This window comes from Octopus bimaculoides, chromosome 1 (genome assembly GCF_046866305.1).
Source record: "Octopus bimaculoides isolate indiv1 chromosome 1, ASM4686630v1, whole genome shotgun sequence".
In the NCBI taxonomy this organism is placed as follows: domain Eukaryota; kingdom Metazoa; phylum Mollusca; class Cephalopoda; order Octopoda; family Octopodidae; genus Octopus; species Octopus bimaculoides.
This window is the reverse complement of record NC_142928.1, coordinates 78,391,281-78,410,487: the sequence shown is the minus strand read 5'-3', so window position 1 is coordinate 78,410,487 and position 19,207 is coordinate 78,391,281.

Genomic DNA, 19,207 nt, shown 5'->3' with positions numbered 1-19,207 from the left:
AAGAACTAGAACTCATTATAAGCTATTTCTGAATTTAATTGTAAAGTAAACAAAAAGTAAAAAAATAACATTACAATTAAAAACTATAAACGTGAATGAATGGATACTGTCATCTCATCGTGTTGGAGTGATGGCCTCAGACACATTCCATATTTATGCAATATAAATAGGCCAAAATACCAGTGACTACAAAATGAACCGCTTTACTGCACGGTCACGTCTACACACACACACACACACACACACACACACACACACACACACACATACACACACACACACACACACACACCCACACACACACACACACACACACACACACACACACACACATATAATTTGATAATGAAATGCGTCACAGAGTACTAATCTCGTCTCTCAGGAATTTATTCTCGGACGAGAAATTATTATTTATGTGTTACAAATGATAAAATATCGGTTCAAGTGCTTTGATTTGATCAATATTTGATTTGATACAAGGGGGTGATCTGGCAGAATCGTTAGTACGCCAGACAAAATGCTTAGCGGCATTTCGTCTGCCTTAACATTCTGAGTCCAAATTCCACCGAAGTCGACTTTGCCTTTTACCCTGTCGGGATCGATAAAATAGGTACCAGCTGAGCACTGGAGTCAATGTAATCTGCTTACCCCTCTCCCTCGAAATTGCTGGCCTTGCGCCAAAATTTGAAACCAGCAAGTGATTTGATATACTTCATATTTCCAAAGTGCTTGGCCTAGTTGTTAGCGTATCGCACTCACAACCACGATATCGTGGTTTCAATTACTGAGTGGGGGTGGGTGGTGTGTTGAATTTTTGAGCTAAACACTTCATCTCCTGATGCACATTGATTACTTCGACACCTGAGGTGTGGTAAACCGTACACCTGTTCAAGCAACATCGATTTAATGGAGAGAGCGAGTTAATGTACAGCACATACATTTGATCACTATAAACAAATCATCTGTGCAGGTCATTCAGCAAGAAATAGCAGAACCTTCATTCTCGGACTATGAGATACTACCATCAATCTTTCATATTTGATTTGATTTTATACTGAAGTATATAGTTCTTTCGGCTGCATTCAAATGACCAGAAGGTGGACACCCAATGAAACATCCAGCTCCGGCCCTTTCACAGTTCTACCAGTAATTTCTTATACAGCTTCAAGGTACAAATTATTAAGGGTGTGGGTATAATGAGAACCTACAAAATTTGTTATTTATTTTTGTCTCAGGGTTGTCATATTTGTAAAAGAAAAGACGTCAGACTGCTAAATTATTTCTATGCTAATCGTCTTTCATTTGTTATTTTCTGGCATAGGTGGAAATATATAAGGGGTCTACAGAACTTTGAAACTGAGTGGCCAAGCTTATAGCAGTCTGCTGTATTGGAAACAGCAAGGTTTGTAAGAAAGTTCCTCGATATCTAAGGAAACTGGTTGTGACCCCGTATCATGGACATTGATTCTGAATGTAAAACATTCGTGCATATCTTGAATAATAACGCTACTGCTGTTGCTACCAGCACCAGCATCACCACCAGCACCAGCACCACCACCACCACCACCACCACCACCACCACCACCACCACCACCACTACTACTACTACTACTACTACTACTACTACTACTACTACTACTACTAATAATAATAATAATAATAATGGCCTCAAATTTTTAAGGTATGTTATGATCGATTGTATCGAGACGGTATTTACCCAGTGTAATACATTTTAACCACGGAAAGACGGAAACCGTAGTTGACCTCTGGAATTCAAGCACAGAATATTATATAAAGACCCAGAAGGATTACTGCAAGGAATTCTTTCTGAAACTCTAACGATTTTGCATCAATAATAAAAATCCTTTCTTTTATAGGCACAAGGTCTGAAAATTTGGGAATAAGAGCTAGTCGATTACATTGACCCCCAGTGTTCGCCTGGAACTTATTTGATCGACCCCGAAAGGAGGAAAGGCAAAGTCGACCTCCGTGGCATTTGAACTCAGAGCGTAAAACCAAAAGAAAAGCTGCTGAACAATTTGTACGACGCACTAACAATTCTGCCAGCTCGCTGCCTTAACAACAACAACAATAATAATAATAATAATAATAATAATAATAATAATAATAATAATAATAATAATAATAATAATAATAATAGCAATATCAACAACAATCACAAATATCTAATACAATAAAAATAGTAATGATTTTTGCTACTTTTGTTGTGAGTAGTCTTGATTTAGGAGACCCATGGACACATAGATAACTGACTGATCGATTGCTGAGCGGTGGATATCGCCTGTTTCAATATGATCTTGAAAGACATTGCACATTTTACCATAAAACGTGTTGAAGACAGTAATTTGATATATTTATATATAGAGAGTGAGAGGAAGAGATAACTAGAGAGAGAGGGGGGAAAGTGCGAGGAAGAGAGAGGGAAGTGAGAGGAAGAGAGAGTTTAGGTGAAAATCTATATTGTCGTTTCTCGTGAAGTCGCCGTTTCATATGCACCCTGGTGAATTGTGTGCATTGAAATTGTCTTCCATAATGGTATATAGCATTAAGTTTAAGTAATAATAGTCTATTTGAGGTATGTAGCTTATCGGAAAAGTGAAGTAAGCGCGTTTCTGCTGGAGTGATATATATATATATTTATATATATATATATATATATATATATATATATATATATATATATATATATATATATGCGTGTATTTGTATAGTTATATGTATATAGGTATAAGTATGTATGTATGTATTTGAATGTACACGTATCGTATGTGAGCGTGTGCGTGTTCGTGTGTGAATGAAGGAATTTAAAAGGGTTTTATGCAGCTATATTTAAGATGTGTAATGAGATAGAGCTGTAGGTTTGTAGTTTGTGCCGATCTATATGCACATAAATACACACACATACACACACACACACACACACACACACACACGCACGAACACACACACATACACGCACGAACACTCCACATGCCTTCACACTGTACACGCACATTTATTTTACACATGTTCATATGCTTATGATCTGAATGATCTTAATGCTTTTGCTATGTTTTAGTTTAAAATATTGTGGTTTTAATGTTTGCTAGCATTTACAGGATGCTGCATAATATATTTATGTATTGTTTTGCTGTAGCTACTGATAATGTAGTAACTGTTGATGTATTGTTGATGTACTGTTTGTTCTGTTAATGTTCTCTATGAACTGTTAATACATGTTATTCGTCTCTACTACATTTTCATCTGCTCTGCCTTACGGAAGTAATTATATCTCGGTATTTGTGGTATTTTTATGCATATGTCTGCATTTTACTCATTGATTAATAAAATACTTGCTGTTACATGTGTCATTAAAATTAAGTTCTTTAATTACATTCCTTAAGCCGTTCGTGTTGTATTGCGTATATGTTAATTATTTTTTTCATATTAGATGGAGGTGAAATTAAATGTTGCTGTTGGTATTTTATTTTAGTAGTGTGTATTAGTAGAGTTTTTTCAAATTCGATTTTAGTTCGTTGAAGGATTTTCTTTAATGCGTGAAGTTGTTTGACTCATTATTATTTCTTTTATTAAATTGTTGTTTGTAGCAATCGTGATAGATTAAAAATTATCGCTCTGTGTTTTAGACACTCACAGCAGTACTCCAACATTTCATTAGATTCCACTAAAGCGACTACGATTAGTTAGGGTAATATTTTGGTTACTGCCGTATAAATACTCGGTGAATGTTATATGCAAACGCATTCTTTAAGTTGATCAACTGATATGCTCGTTAGATAGTCGGGCAAAGTACTTTGTAGCAATTGTTCCGGTGCTCTGAGTTCAAATATCACCGAAGTTAACTTTGCCTTTCATCCATTTGGGGGTCGACAAATAAAGTACCAATAATGTACTGATGTTGATTCTCTTTACATTCTCTCACTTTTGTTTTCTGTCTTTCTTCTCTCTTTTAAAAGAAATCTGTTATGGGCAAACTTCGAAGTGATAGGCTCCATTAAGTCTAAAGATCAGCCCAACACCCGACATATATCACAACATTATCCCTACAATTTCATCAGCGAATTGAAATCCCTAAGCGAGACAATATATGTAGATAAATCGTTCACTCCTCCCTTAATTGTTGATTTTGGTTTCTATACTTTTCTTCTCATAGATTTCTTCTTAATTTTTGTTTCAGTGAGATATTCGTTCTCTAGAGTATTTGAACTCTAGAGCATTCTTTTACTCTCATAACTTCATAGCTACATAGATATTTGACTGTGATCTACATTTGTGCAACAGTTAGTTGTGGTACCTGGAACTGCATACTGAGGTCTGGCTCAGTAGCTGTGCTGTATCTCACATCACTGTCTGCAAAACTATAAAATGTTTAACAGCATTTATCTGTCAATCTTCATCAATCAATCTACATTCTCAACGTAGCTATTCTAATTTCATTACTTACATATTGTTCTGGGATTTATTATATAGACGTCTGCTCTAATTGAAAAGACAGCAACAATTTTAAAGAAGTTTATATTTTATATCAACTTGGCTTTTATTTCCATCCATTTAAAAGTGGTACAGATTTTTCTTTTGTAATGTAGAGGTATGGACTTCGTTGAAAGAGAAGAAATATCGCAATTGTTAGGGTATAGGCGCAGGAGTGGCTGTGTGGTAAGTAGCTTGCTTACCAATCACATGGTTCCGGGTTCAGTCCCACTGTGTGGCACCTTGGGCAAGTTTCTTCTACTGTAGCCTCGGGCCGGATTTGGTAGACGGAAACTGAAAGAAGCCCGTCGTATATATGTATATGTATATATGTGTGTTTTTGTGTCTGTGTTTGTCCCTCCAACATCGCTTGACAACCGGTGCTTGTGTGTTTACGTCCCCGTAACTTAGCTGTTCGGCAAAAGAGATCGATAGAATAAGTACTAGGCTTCCTGGGGTTGATTTGCTCGACTAAAGGCGGTACTCCAGCATGGCCGCAGTCAAATGATTGAAACAAGTAAAAGGGTAAAAGAGTAAAAGAGTACTAGACTTAATCAGAGTGATATATTCTCAATAGTTGATGTGAGTTGCTTGCCATCCTTTGAGATCAACTTGGCCTTTCTTCTTCGTGGGATCGATAAAGAAATTATCAGTTTAGGTGGTGAGCTGGCAGATTCCAGTTGTCATTTCTGTAGCATTTCTTTTGGTCGTAGGCATTCAAAGTTCAAATCTTGCAGTGGCCTCCTTGGGTGGTAGACCTAATCTGTTTCCAAGTTTAATAGCACTATGTGGCTGTTGGGTACTTTCTGCAGAGTCTTCTCAGTGGCAAGCATCCATGCGAAATGTATCTGGTTTGAGGATACTTTTCATCCTCCAATTTCGGAGACCTTGACCACTTTCCTTTCTTTCTGACTAAGAGATAAAAACACAGATAGATTTGATTCTAGTTTTATGAGATATCAAAACGCTCGGAACGCATAACTCATTCAGTAAAATAATGGAGCCTATAAAATAACTTCTGCATAATCGTGCATTCTGCTCCAACAAATTATCTCCATCAAATTATACCCTGCAATTTTCTTTTAAAATGTCAATGTGGATAATGTGATAACGGTGAGAGAGTCAAAGCTGGCGCGCCTTTGATCATTCGCCTGCTTGATTGTAGCAGACTCGCAGCTAAGAGTCAACAACAACAACAACAGCAAATCATAGGCATGATCTACATTTTACAATAATGTGGAGTATGTCACTAAAAGATTTCAAAGATTTAGTAATGAAGGATTTCTGCTAGGAAGTGAAATGGCAGAATCGTTAGTACTTCGAATGGAATACTTAATGATATCTATTTCGATTCACTGGGCGCTGACATCAAATTTTGCGGTTAGTTTCTTTTACGTCTTTTTAGGTTCGAGAGAGAGAGAGAGAGAGAGAGAGAGAGAGAAAGAGAGAGAGAAATAAATGAACAATCAAAAGCAGTGAATGGGAAAAACGATAAGAAAGTTGGACGGAATACCTTGTAGTATTTATTCTGGACTTTTGCGTTCTGAGTTCAAATTCCGCCAAAGCGTACTTAGATGTTTGAATTAACCTGTCACCCAGTGAGTCCTCGTTATTGCAAGCATTCGAGTCAAACTTTCGGTTTGAAGACACCTTCCTCTCCCATTTCTAGCCACCTGTTTCGGAGGTCTCGTAACGATCATGGATATTAGCTTACTTCCTCACTGAAAAATAAAAAGAGACAGTTCATACGAAGCAGTGACCTACAATTCAATAGACCCTCAAGCCCCTTACCAAAAATTGTATATTTATGGGAGTAACAAAATCGAATGTTTCTGCAGTAAATGGAACAAGCATGTTAGCGCCCTCTTTATCATTTCTTTTCATGTGGCAGTCGTCTCAAGGTATCCTCACCCTACCCATCATCTCACTTTTTAAGTCTAATACAATTTGAATGATGAAAACAAAACAACAAAGGAAAAACAAAAATAAAACATGAACCGAAACCAAACATTTTATTTATATTTATATAAGAGTTTACCATCTGCTGCTATCATTTACAATAAATAAGATTTAAATTTTTTCTACAGGGGAAAGTTCATTCAAACTAGCATATTTTTGCTCGGATGGGAGGTAACCAACATCTTTCGTGCTGTAGAATTACTTTACTACGTAACCAGGTCTCATTTCCGACCATCAGTCAGGGAATGTTTACTATCAGAAACGGTGACGAAAGTCTGCACTTTTAATTCCTAATCCAGGTATAACTTTTAAGATTTTTGTATCATTGATATTAAAGCAGCTGGCAGAATAGTGCGGCGGGTAAAATTCTTTGTGGCATTTTGCGCGTCTTTACGATAGGAATTCTAATTCCATTGAGCTCCTTTGCCTTTCATCTTTTCTGGGTCTATAAAATAAGCACCAGTTAGGCACGGGCATCGATACAATCGACTTACCCCACGACAATTTTCGAGTCTTGTGCCAAAATTTGAAACCAATATTAAGGTAGCATTTATATATCTACTATAATAATACTCTTGTGTTTTTCTGTGCATAGCGGAACGGGCGAGAATATTAAAGAATTCCCTCGACCCGGGGAACATCTTAAATTCCAGTACGGAAGTCTTCGTGCACTGCTTACACTTCATGCGATTCCTACTGAAATCCTGGAACCCGAAAGCTCACTGGGTGGATTTCGGATAGACAAATCCCTTGCGCTTGGCCTTTCTCTTTTGTCTGTGAGTTCAATAACGATCCACGAGGCCTTTTCTCCCTCCATTTTGAAGAGAGGTTATAGGCCACTGGTCACCGGCCAATAGGACCTTAGTTGTAAAGCTAAGAGCTTTATGGACGCGAAATCCTGGGTAACCCTTATAAACCGCCCATAACTATCTTTATGTAAATATATTTATATATTTATATTAATATCTATATCTGTCTATCTACACACAAGCGCGCGCGCACATACAAGATTGAGTAAAAAGTTCTGCAATATTCGGGTAACCTATTTGCTTTATTTGTCAAGTTACAACAAAACAGCCTAGAATTCAATGAGAAGCCATCATGTTGCATCGTCTGAAGCTACTTTCTGCCAGTTCGTTTTTTCTCCTGCTGATACCAGTTCTTGTCCTTCGAGGCATGGAACTCCTTTACTGGAGCTTACACCTCCTCTTAGTGAATAAAACATCACGAGTTCAGGACGTGAACCATGATCCGAGGGAGCCACATCTCGGACTACATGCTGGGTGTAGCATCAGTGAATTTATTCCTGATCGTTCGAGCGTATGAGGACTTACGTTGTCTTGCTGCTGAAGAGCACGCTTTCTGTTAACTAATGCCAGGTATTTTTGCCACGCAATGGCATACATCCGCTCCAGATGTTCGGAGTACAGGTTCGCATGGATGGTTTGGCTAGCAGACGTAGAGCAGACGTCCAACAGACGTAAAGCATCAATTTGTGTTTGGACAAGTTCTGGACGCTGGCCTTACTTAACTTCTGCTTATGTATGTTAGGAATGTGTAAAAATATTCACTTTTCATCATACATTATTCTATTGAAGAAAACGCAAATCACATGGGTTTTCCAAGAGTTCCTTGCAATTATCCATATGCCTCTGTTCTTGAGCTGGGATCAGTTCGTGAGAAACAATTCGACAACTCCGGATATTTTTACCGAGGCCGTGAAGGTGACGAACCACACCGAACTGTGAGATGCCGAGCTCGCCTGATACTCTCCGAGTGCTACTCGCCGGATATACCTCTATGGTTTGGAACACGGCCTCAGAATCCATGGTTTTTAGGCCTACATGACCTCACCTGATTGTCGAGGTTTTGAACCATCAGGTTACTGTGCTGAGATCAACAGCGCCTTATAAAAAATGTTTTGTTTGCTTCTGCGGCTCAGTTCGAACTCGTAACGCTTAAGTTCCCGAAAAAGGTTACGTTGCACATTCATCTGTGCGGCTTTCAAGTCACATACGAAGTGAAGCAACGCACAACCTGTCAGAGCACCAACTACCACAATACTACGAACTTTAGCGAGTACCGTCCACGGCTTGAACTGCTTCGGTCACTCGATACACACGCTGCAAACTAGCACGTATGTAAATATTGTAAAACTTTTTGACTCGTATTTATATACGTATATACATAATAGATACATAGCTTTTTGGGAAGGAACCTATGAGTTAAACTGTCGATTATTCTATCTTTAATAAACAAGAAAACAAGCAGTATTTATTCATAACTGAAATGTTAAAGTGTATCATTTATGAAGATAGAGATAGCAAAGTCATGTATTCGACGCCGTTCATGTTTATGACAGTGTGAACTCACTAATACTAGTTTGAGAAAATATTTTTTCCGCCTGCACCGAAGACATAGACAAGTAAACAATGAAATATGATTGTTTACGGAGCTCTCCGGACGGTCAAATCAGCAAGGCGTCGAAATCTGATGCAGACAAAGCTGGAAGCTGAAATTTCTCTTCGCTTGAAGTCTTGTTTTGCTTTGTTTCTTTCTTTTTTTTTAACGCTGATAATAGCGTGAAACTGGAGTTACTATAACAAGATCCTACTTAACTGTTTCTGATATTTTAGTCTCTACCTTCAGGCATTCTCTCTTTCTCTCCCACCTCTTTCACATACGTTATTCCCCGTTCGACTTTGGTTAATTCTCTGTTGTTAGAGGTGATAAATTTGTTCTATATTATTGGTGATTAATTAAATGTATACATGAATATAATAAATAAATAAAAAAAGAGCGTTATTCCTATTCATTCAGAAACGAAATAAATACATAGCTGATAAATGTGCGTGTATAATCAGACTATTGGTAAATTTTATATGTAAATTATCTTAGACTTTTTGTTTTGATGAGGTATAAAAGCTTTTCTTTTTAGGTAAGTTATTTTTGAAATAATGCGAAGGCGGCGAGCTGGCAGAATCATTAGTATGTCGGACACAAAGCTTCTCGATATTTCGTCCCCTCTTTACATTCTGAGTTCAAATTCCACCGGGATCGAATTTGTGTTTCATCATTTCGAGGTCGATAAAATAAGTCGAGCACTAGGGTCCATGTAATCGACTTACAACCTTTCCTCCAAAATTTCAGGTCTTGTACCAATTCTAGAACGAAATGATGCGCAAATGTTAATTATTCTAGTAGAACTAGCCAGCGTGGTTTCCTCTATATGAACTTACAACCTGGTTATTTTGTGTTAGTTTTTATTGTTGCTGTGATTGGCTCTTTTTGTTTTCGTTGACTGTGCAGGCTTGGGTGGATGGTGATGTTGAGTTCCAAAGTCGCTCCTGATAATAAGGACGGGACAGTTTCCTTTACTGACTTAGAAGCTGTTCCTGATGTCACCCTACAACTGAAGATCTCTGTGATTTTATGTCGTGGCCTTTGTTTTTTTGGACTTTCTGTGCTTTTAGAAAGATTTTGTTTCCGCCTTTGTTTCACCAGTCGAAATGCTGAAGTAGGTCGGCATGGGAGTCAGTTCATCACTTTTCAGTGGGTGTTACAGAAGGCTTTCTGTTCTCCTCCACGTTCGGAAAGCTCTAATCTATCGAACCCTATTCCTCGATCAACGTATGTTTTCGTGCCTCAGATTGGTGCAAAACAATTTTCATTTGAATAACAAAATTAATGGTGTCAATAATTATCAATCTCGTTATCATAAATAGTTTGTTTAACCCTTTTAATCCTAACTTTCCTGAGATCATTTTTTATTCGTGAAAAAAAAAGAGGAAAGATAAAAAAGGGGGAAAACAGGGCAAGGCAGCAGAGGATGGAGGAGAGGGGACGGTGCCCAGCAGTGCCCAGCGGTAATGACCGCGATGGTGTTGCTGCGAAGAATGGTCAACGATATTTCAATTTGATTTCGTGTATCTGGTTCCACTTTTTTGGGTTTCAGTCCTATACACCAAGGAATTTCAACCATATTTCGTGGTCTGCTACCACAACAGCTCCTTTATAGGATCCAGTTAGCTCAAGACATCATCAGGAGGAGCCACGTCCGGTTTCGGCCCCTACTCCTCTACCGTTTTGACGTGGCGGGGCCACCCCCTTTCGGAGGTGTCTTCAGCTCTGGTGTTGGGTGCATGTCTTCTTTCACTGTTTGTGACTGTTCTAATTCAACTGTGGAATGTCTCTCGCTATGGTTATTTTCCAGGACGTTCTGGCCACACGTGTTACGGTTCATCAACCCGCGTTGTTGAATTACTTTCTTCCGACATACCTTCCCTTGGTGGATTAGGATCCAGTTAGCTGAAGACATCATCAGGAGGAACCGCGTCCGGTTTCGGCCCCTACTCCTCTACCGTTTTGACGTGGCGCCCCCCCCCCTTTCGGAGGTGTCTTCAGCTCTGGTCTTGGGTGCATGTCTTCTTTCTTCTATTCCCTGGCCTCTTCGATGCAGCATCAACGAGTGTCAGCGTCCGACTGATTGTCATGTCAAATTCCCCTTTTTATACCTGCTGCTAGGCTCCAGAAAGCTGCCCCAGCAAGTTGTCACGTGACACTGTCTAAATTTCCGGCTGCTAGGGTCCAGTAGGTAGCTTCAGCAAGTTGTCACATGACACTGTCTAAACTTCCCGCTGCTAGGCTCCAGCAAGTAGCCCCAGCAAGTTGTCACATGACACTGTCTAAACTTTAACTGACAATGGAGGGCGCGAAGCCACTTCAGTGTCAGCCTGTCTCACCTAGGCATGTTATGACTTTCAAGCCATATTTGGTCTTCCGTGCGTGCCCTCCTTGGTCTGTTGTGACATGCTTAAGGATACTGGTTTTTCAATCTTGGAAATTTTCTGCACTTTTCGAATCTTGCAGCGCTAAAGAAAAAATAAATTGCTCCTTTCATTCTAATCGCATTAATGAAACTTAATAGTGATTTGTTAGTCACATATGGTGTTAGTAATGGTGTTAGTATACATACTACTAGTGGTCGCGGTGGTGTGACGGTGGCGGTGTTAATAGTATTGGTAGGTATGTTGTTGTTGCTGTTAATGTTTTCGTTTTTATCAGTATTGTGTTCGTTGATGATGCTGTTCTTTTCCTTATTTTTGAATTCGTCATCATTGTTGTTGCTGCTATCGCCACTTTTTATTGTGGTTGTGGTGATGGCTTAATTGCCGCCAACGATTCTTTCATTGATTGTTGCTGTAGTTGTTGTTTCTATCGCTTCTACCCGTTCCGTTGACTTTGGTGGTGGTAGTTACTTTAGCTTACGATGGAGAAGGCAGCGTCGAAACAGCTGATCGCAAATACTGTTTACTTCCATCCGGCACTCCGTCAGAGTCATGCTTTGATTTATAGAAAAGAATGGTAAGCTAAGAAAAAGAAAAAAGAAAAACATCAGTATGGAGTAACCAAAGTGGTACTGACCAGTTCTTCAGGATCATGGTTAGTTTAACAACAACACTGAACAACCATTTTGAAAAACGGAGTTTGAAACAGCTAAAACAAACAAAGCTTACAAGCGATTTGACGAGGTGTCTTGCAGATATAAAAACCGCTGCAACTGCCACAATAATATCAATAATTCTGCAAGAAGAAATAATTAAAATAATTGATATTAAATACTTTCATCTTTGTTCCAGTTTCAAATTCGATGTCGATTTAATTTTTTTATTTTTATCTCAGTCGGGTAATATTAAAAAATATTAGACAATTACAAATATAAACTCAATCAGTTATATTTGTAGTCTCTAAAGTACTGCACTCATGGCTATATTAGCTCATTTCAAGTTACTAATCATTTAAACATAGTTGCATGCACGCATGCATACACACATGTATACACACGTACGTACACACACGTTTGCAGGTACATACATGCACACACATATAAATACACGTATACACCTTTTATGATAATTTGGAAACACAGAATTAAGGCTTCTTAGTGTTCATTCGTTATTTAGGGAAGGTAACAAATAAAAAGCGAAAGCAAAATGTGAATAAAACTAATATAAATACTGCTTTAATTATAAGCAGAATTACTTTTACAACAGATCAGTTGAAAGTAAGATCTGAAGAAAGGTAGGAATGCGTAATTGCTTTAATATTCTTTTCCATCTTTTTCTCTGTAATGTCCGAGCTCATAATGGGTAGGCTCCCAATTGGCGTACAAAGGTCATACTGCATAGATAGCAAGCTATTCAAGCCTGGCAGACTCCGTACCATAACAAAGACCATGATGCATACTGACGTTTTTCAGTACATGGATGATGTCGCAATTAGTGCTGTCTCAACAGAAGAATTAGAAACAATTAATGACATCTTCATTGATATATATAAAATAATAGATTTATCCCATTAGTATATGTAAGTCCAGCCATTCCGGTATCTGAACAGAGAGTGGAAAATGCAGGATACTCTCAGCATCTGAATAACCACCTAACACAGAACACAGACACTGATGAGGAGCTGAATATATATAGCTAGATATGTATATGTTTATAAAAACAATGTATATACAGACATAAACGTAGGTGTGTGAGCATACATAATTCATACATACGTACATACATTCATACACACATATATACATAGAAACATACACACACACACACACACACACACACACACATATATATATATATATATATATATATATATATATATATATATATAATTATATATATACGTGCACAGACATATATAGATATATAACCACGTATGTGTGTGAGCGTGCATGCATAACACAATATATATCTATAATACAGTTTAATGACTATCATATTGACAAATGATGTGACATGACTCAGAGTTTCCTGCAATAATTACATCAAGATTTTCAAGGACGTCATTGAGACTGATAATTTTCAAAATATATGCTGTCTTATTGGAGAGAAGTGGATAAATCCCATTATAGAACATTGAGTTTGCCCATGACCTCAGAAGTAATTGCTTGTAACCTTAGTCTTTATTATTGATGTATTTCGTGGGTCATTCTATCATTAAGATTTCTGTACAAGTAAAATCTAGTATCTCCAGTACTAAAATTATCAATAAAGTAGCTAACAAACAACCTCATGAAAAAAAAATCATTAAATAATACATATTTCAGTCTGTTTAGTCGTCTGCTTCTGTGACTAGCTGCATGTCAAGGAAAAAGCTGGCTTGATAGCAACTAACTTGCAAGTGAATGTGAAAGGGAAATAAATCTCTTGAGATATGATATAATTTTGATCAGCAGCTCGAACCACTGTCTGGATACATTCCTTGTGAGAGCGAGGGCATTATAGATTTAAGAAAGAACATCGTGTTGACCTGCACTGACTCCAATTCCCGTCAAATCATCACACATAACCTGATATTTTCTGTCTGTATCATGGCTTGTTTGCTTCGAGGAACCAAGTGAAATGGTTGTGCTCTATATATGTTTGGACATCTACAATATAATTTCTGCATGAGTCACCTGTTCTTGATGACAATTAATGCCATCTTGTTGAATTTGTACACGATAGCTATAGAAGTCAATGGGTGAAGGCGTGTGACTTTCATTTCTTTGCAAACAACCATCCCTTCAAGGAAACAGTAACATGTAATGCAAAGGTGCATGCAAACGGTGCATTGCATATGAGAGATTCTATGGAAACCACAATCTAGTTTGTGAGCGATGACACCGAAGTGATCTTCAGCTGTGTCAAATATAATAACTGCAATTTCAGATATATTCAGGACCTAAATTATTATACAATGAATTTTAATTACTTCTCCAAGACTTAAGATTTAAATACCAGGTCTTCTGGTCCAGTATAAAACAATTATAGTCTTTAATTCAGGTTTCATGTGTTAAAGATGATTCGAATGTTTAAATTCTAAATTTATATATAGCGCTAATTATAACGCACCACATGTTACAATTTCGTTTTACAGTAAAACTATTCCTATCTTTTAAACAATTTCACATTTGCTTGTCAACCTTGCACGATAAAATATCCTGTATATGGTCGATTATATAGCCAAACCACCTTTAACAAATGGTACGCATATAGTCACCTTCCTCCTATTTATTTTTTGTTAAATATTTCCAAGAGAGATGCAAACGAAAAATATTGAAATAACTTTTAAATATTTTTAAGAAGTCAAAATAAATAAATAAATATTAAAATAAATTAGATCAAGTCACCTGAACCTCACCTATTTTTTTTTCTTAAACATTTCTAAGAAATGTGGGAACAAAATAAATTATTGAGATAACTTTGTAACATTTGTAAGAAAGATGGAAATAAATAAATAGTAAAATAACTTTTAAACATAAGATAACTCGAAAGTTATAAAATAGTGGAATATGAAAAGGAAATGAACGAAAAAAAAAACTATTTAAATAACCTTTAAGCATTTGTAAGAAAGATCGAAATCAACAAATGGTAAAATAACTTGAAAACATTTACAAGAAAAGATCGAAAGTAATAAAATAGTAAAATGCGAAAGTACTTTGATTTGCTGCAAATTCCACATGCGAGTCTGATGTGGCGGTGGAGAGTTGGCTGCAAATTCTTCTTGCTATATGTGAATAATATTTTCTTCACGTTTTAAAAATTATAATTGCTATAACAATATTGTCATAAAATCCAAAGACAGCGTGTAGAAGTGAGAAAGAAGTCAGGCTAGGTTTAAAGGTGAAGACAGCGGTTGGAAGAGACAGAAAGTGAGACTAGGTTTAAAGCAGAGCAGGAAGTAAGCAAAGACCATCCGAATGAGATATATAGATAATGAGGAATGATTTGAGTAAATTTTGTATTCAAAATTGGACAATAACAGCAACATCTTTTGTAAAAAAATTATAAAAAATTCGAACTTTGAAAGGTATTTTCAATTCATTTTAGAGTTACCGAAGAGATTGTTTAGTATTGAGTTACATATCAAATTACATTCCATTATAAGATTATATGGCGGTGAGCTGCCAGAATCTTTAGCATGCCTGACAAAATACTTGGCATTTTGTTCGTCTTTACGTTCTGTGTTAAAATTCCACTGAGCTCGACTTTGTATGTCTTCGCCTTTCAGAGTCAATAGAATAAAGTACCAGTTTCGCACTGGAGTCGATGAAATACTAGCTACCCCCACTCCACAAATTTCAGGCCTTGTGTCTGTAGCAGGAAGAGGTATTATAAGACTATTGAAGGCAGCGAGCTGACAGAATTGGTAGAATGTCGGAAAAAACAGTCTACAGTATTTAAATCGGGTCTTTACAATTTGAGTTCAAGTTCGGCTCAGGTCAACATTGACTTTCATCCTTTCAGCTTTCAGGGCCTGTAAAATAAAGTGCCAGTCAAGTACTGGGGTCAATAGCGTGGACTAACTTCTCCCTTTATAATTGCTACCCTTGTGTCAAAATTTGAAACCTTTATTATGAAGGCAAGTAACTGGCAAAATCGTGACCACACTGGACATTTTTTTCTGGTATTACATTCTGAATTCGAATTCGTCCAAGGTTGACTTTGCCTTTCATACTTTTGGAGTCGATAAATTATGTACTAGCTGAGCATTGATGTCAGTGGAATCGACTTTCATCCTTTCCCAAGGTAAAGTAACGTTCGTCACTAACGTCACCACCACCATTATTTTTCGACATCTGATAGTTTCAAGTAACTTTGTAAGAAATGTACCAGATTCATTGTAATAATTAAATGCACTTAAAAGTGGAAAAAGATTTTATTGTAGTGATGGACGAGTATTAAGTTCAATTGTCATAAGAAACTGGACTTCGTTTGGTGTCACAAATTGTTGTCTGAAGAAGCAGAAGGTGCCGTGGGGTGCGTGGAAGCCTCGGATTTGAACCAAGATTAAAGCGGCTGCGGTCTAACTTCGACGGTAGTAGCAAATATTCAAACAATACAGGTTATCGAGTATAGGTCGTAAGAAGCGGAAAAAAGGCACTGGATCTGTTGTTTTAATAATCAATCAAGCGGAAACGGAGACAGTTGTAGTATACTGCTACCACTAACATTTTAAGCATCGACTAAATCAATAAGATGTCATCCCCGAATCAGTCCTTAATTATGCGAGTATGAAAAGCTGCAGCAACACCATCGACAAAAAAAAATTAGCGATACCCTGGTCACCATATGAGTTGCATATGTGTGCGCGTAAAATCGACCAAATTTAGTTCGTTAGATTAATAGGAAGTCGCAAATTTCGATTAGTTATTTTGTATGAAACGAACGCAGAAAAAAATAAACCTGTCGACGTAAGAATCACTTGGCTTGTCCGTCTGTAATGATTACAGTGGTCCAAGTGAAGTGATGTAAATTGGAAGACTCGGTGAATACCAGCACATCGAAAGTACATTGTTGCATATTTTCCTAAAAACTATCCGACGCAGTACAAGTCTTCGAGGCGTCTTCAAGCACCGCTTTCGCGAATAATGACACTCTCACAGAGACCGTCACACCTCAAAGCTGTTTAGACTATTGCGTAGAGCTTTGGTGACTGAACAAGATTGTGATAAAAGGTTTATAGTTGTTACATTCTTCAAGTTCTCTACGCGTCCTCACGTTGTCATTAATGTAAATGGATTTTGAATGACACAGACGCTGTTCATCTATCATGTATCGAGGCTAACCACCGACGCCTGCTGCTCCAGTTCTCTCTGAAGTGTGTAATATTTGTCCTCATTTCCTTACTTCAGCCTCCCAGCTTGGTATGTTCAGGTTTGGTTGTGTTGTTGTTCGTCTTTACAGAAACAGCACATTCTTGCCTCTACGCTGGTGCCATCACCTCCACAGTTGTTGCCACGATTCTACTTGTGCAGCGGAGAATTCGGTTGCTGCTGGCTCAATTAGATGAGATGCTGTACGGGAAAGTAAAGTTTCCAATCCATTAAAGATTCCAAATTGTCTTCTCTTTGGATGAAGTGGTTGCTTTTGACGCGTGATGTAACACACGTTAAGTGTTTATTAGCTGCAGCGACGGGGACAAAAAACGAAAAAAAAAGAGGTGCAGGAGTGGCTGTGTGGTAAGTAGCTTGCTTACCAACCACATGGTTTCGGGTTCAGTCCCACTGCGTGGCACCTTCGGCAAGTGTCTTCTATAGCCTCGGGCTGACCATAGCCTTGTGAGTGGATTTGGTAGATGGAAACTGAAAGAAGCCCGTCGTATATATATATATATATATGTGTGTGTGTGTGTGTGTGTGTGTGTGTGTGTGTTTGTGTATGTGTATGTGTGTGTGTGTGTGTGTGTTTGTGTGTCTGTATTTGTTCCCTACCCCCAACATCGCTTGACAACCGATACTGGTGTGTCTACGTCCCCATAACTTAGCGGTTCGGCAAAAGAGACCGATAGAATAAGTACTAGACTTACAAAGAATAAGTCTTGGGGTCAGTTTGCTCGACTAAAGGCGGTGCTCCAGCATGGCCACAGTCAAATGACTGAAACAAGTAAAAGAGTAAAAGAGTGTATACATAATAGAAAGAGAAAGAAGTCAGTCGATTGTATTTTTGTGCTTACTCTCTTGATTTTAGGTAGAGCTCTGCGATCCCCGATTACGCGCGGCCGTTTACCAAACTTCCTCTCATACCATCTTCTTTTATTCTTACTTCTCCTCCGGGTCGATAAATTATGTAAATACAAGCACTTTTGTCGATAAAATCAAATAAAAGCCTTTCAAGGCTGGTGTCCAATGACTGAAACTAGTAGAAGTATACACACATACGCTCACATGTACACACTCACGTGCACACACACACACACACACACACACACACACACACACACGCACACACAGAGTCAAAATAAATGTGTACAATAAATCGTGCACTTCCAAAAGCCATTACTTTCGTCTATGTTCACGATTAAAACTATTTACAAAATATATTGTTCGCTGGCCGTTTCCATTTGTACGAAATAGATCAGTCTACCGAATAGTTCAATAGTTTTATGCAGTCACTATTTATAAAAGATAAACAAACAGTGCCTTCACGTTTAGAGGCAAACTTTAAAAGAAAAAAACATACAAGGAAATTTATCGCATTGCATATTTCTGTACTGGAAGCGTGTTTTGACATTATGCTTTATAAAAATAATAATAAAAAAGAAACAAATCGTGTTTTAAAATTTTTCCCCCATTGTCTTTATGCATAAGAACTAATTCAATCACACACGTATCCAAGACCCAACTCTCAGTAAATGACATTTTCAGAAAGTTTGTTTTGTAATATCTTATTCTATTTAATATGTCAGGCGCCGTTGCATTTAAACATTTTCTCGTCCTGCTCACAATTGCTTCTGTGTGATATTCGCAATTGTTATTATTGAATAAATGTTGGCTTTCGTGAATAACTTCGGATTTATCTGCTCCTGATTATCAGTTTTGACTCGACCACGCGGAAGAAACTTTCCAACAGAAGTACATATGTGTGTGTGTGTGTGTGTGAATTGCTCAAGATTATGTTTCTGCATTTGTGTGTATGTATGTGAGTATGCGTATGTGTTTGTATTTAGATAGTCTAAAACGTTTTCAGTTACAAAGGTACGAAGTTTTAATTTTCTTTTGAGCAGGCTCTGGGCAAATGTTTGCCGGTGAATGAAACACTGGATTTAATCAACACCTGCATGTTACCGGTATAGAAGTTGTAGTGTTGACAGGAAAAACTAAAACAATATTCCTCGTGGCGTTTAAACTTAGAATGTGGGGTGACAAAATTAAATTCTGTTACTCTATTGCTTGAATCACATACTTTATTTGTATGTTGTTGCTTTTAAA